The sequence below is a fragment of the Capricornis sumatraensis genome, chromosome 2 (assembly GCF_032405125.1).
Source record: "Capricornis sumatraensis isolate serow.1 chromosome 2, serow.2, whole genome shotgun sequence".
Lineage (NCBI taxonomy): Eukaryota > Metazoa > Chordata > Mammalia > Artiodactyla > Bovidae > Capricornis > Capricornis sumatraensis.
Window position 1 is genome coordinate 148,571,261 of NC_091070.1, and position 2,433 is coordinate 148,573,693.

The window sequence follows — 2,433 nt, forward strand, 5'->3', positions numbered from 1 at the left end:
AGCATGGCAACTCACTCCAGTATTCTTGCCTGGAGAATCTCATGGACAGAGGAGCCTGGGGGGGGCATAGTCAAAAGGGTCACAAAGAGTTGGACATGACTGAAGTGACTTAAATGAAGTCACTTCAGTCATGTCCAGCTCTTTGCGACCCCATGGACTGTATCTTACAAGGCTCCTCTGTCCATGGAATTTTCCAGGCAAGAGTACTGGAGTGGGTTGCCATTTCCTTCTCCAGGGGATCTTCCCGACCCAGGGATCGAACCTGGGTCTCCTGCATTTCAGGCAGACACTTTGCCATCTGAGCTACCAGGGAAGCCTCCAAAGTGACTTAGCAAGCATGCAAAGATGTATTGTTATATAATTATATAGAAATACAGCATATTATATATCACATAATACATAATATGTCATTCTTCATGGAGAGTGATAGTTAATTCCATACAGTGAAATCCATTCATTGTTTTGCACCGTGAGTTTTCTTTTGGGAATTTTATCCAAGACTGTCCCTTCCTATGCTCCAAGTTACAGGAGTATTCCTCCTGTTAGTACAATAGTTTCATAGTTTATCTTTTGCACATAAATATGTACAACATCAGAACTGGTTTTTTTTTAATACAATGTAAATTAGTGACCCAAGCTTATTTATTTTTTAATAAATAGTAAGCAGTTTCTAAACACACATTTCTAAATAACACATACATGCACTTGTGCTATATTTATCAGCATTTTTTCTCACATATAAGTGGATCTTGTTGTGACTTCTATTCCTTTGGTATACTTATTCCTCAGAAAACAACATGCTATTTTTACAAAATATAAATATTTGGAAGAGAGACTCCCTCTTCACTCGCCCTTTTATGGATCATTATTTAACCATATAAAGGCTGAAAGGAGTTTACCAGTTCCTAAAAATATTCTTCTGTTTTTATTTGACTGCCTTGATTTAAAAAATTCATTTAAAGGAAATTTATATCTCATAATCAGCAGTCACCAAGCTTTTTGCTACTAGGCACTGGTTTCATAGAAGATACTTTTTTTCCAGGAACAGGGCACGGGGTGGGGAGGGGAGATGGTTTTGGATGGTTTTAGTTTTACCCTTTGCTCACCTTTTACTGTGTAGCTGGTTTGCTCACAGGCCACAGACCAGTACTAGTCCGTGGCCCTGGGAGCTGGAGACCCCTGTTTATGGTGATAAGTTGCTCCATCCATAAATATAGATAATCTTCCTATACAGTTAGATCCATTTTTAAATCCTTTAATAAGGGCATTAATTATTGATATCGTCAAGTCAGTGTTCATCCTTTGTTAGGCTAATTTACAGATATGTGACAATTATTGTCACTTTTGTAAACTGCACCTTATTTAACCTATTGCATTTTTCATTTGGTTATTGCTGCTATAGAGCAGGGATCAGCAAGTTTGTTCCTGTAAAAGACCAGATAGTAAATAATTTGGGCTTTGAGGGCCAGTCTCTGTTGTAAATATTCAATTCTGCCATATTAGCAAGAAAGCCCGAGACAATGTATAAACAAATGACCATGGCTATGTTCCAATAAAATTCTATTTACAAAACAGGTGAGGGCCCGATTTGGCTAGCAGGCAATATTTGTCAATCTCTTGCTATAGAAAAGCAGTACTAATCATTTATGCAGTAAATTTGCTGAACCCGCTAATTGGAATAAATAAATGTAGTGTTTTTAAAATATCGATAAACATACTATCTGTAAATAATGACTATTTATCTCTTTGTTTTTGATTACTTAACTTTCATTTCTTTTTCCCTAATTAGAAAATTGCTATGATCATCAATGCATTAAGTAATATCAATAATAGTGGGCATCCTTGTCTTGATCTTACTTTTATGGAAAATACCTCTAGAGTTTCTTCATTTATATGATATTTCATATTATTTGTTTTATTAATTTTTATCACTTGATAAGGACATTTTCTTCTGTTTCTGGTTTAATGATATTTCATGAGAAATATAGTTTGTCTAATATTAACCATAATTATATTTTTAAAATAAACTTCATTAGGGCAAAATGTATTCTTTTCCTCATATCAAATTTTTGACATAAAAATTATATACCAGACAGTGCATCCATTTTAAGAGTACAATGCAATGAGGCCTAACAAATGCATACTCCCATGTAAATTCCACTCCAGTTAAGGAATGGATCATTTTCCTCACACATACTCATACAGAAAAATTGAGTTTATACATTTGCAGCCATTGCATTCCTATTACTAAATTCACTAAATAAATAACTGCCTGTGTCAGCATAGATTCTTGCTGTGGTTGTTTAGTTGCCAAGTTGTGTTCGACTCTATTGTGACCCCATGGACTGTAGCCCTCAGGCTCCTCTGTCTGTGGTATTTCCCAGGCAAGAATATTGGTCTGGGTCGCCATTCCTTCTTCAGGGGCTCTTCTCG

The 2,433-nt window shown here is 35.8% G+C and overlaps 1 non-coding gene across 1 annotated transcript; it reads right to left on the minus strand.

Moving 5' to 3' along the window:
* Positions 1-241: 241 nt before the first annotated feature.
* Positions 242-313, minus strand: TRNAF-GAA (transfer RNA phenylalanine (anticodon GAA)). Its single transcript has one exon. It is a non-coding gene; the product is annotated as a tRNA-Phe (tRNA).
* Positions 314-2,433: the final 2,120 nt, after the last annotated feature.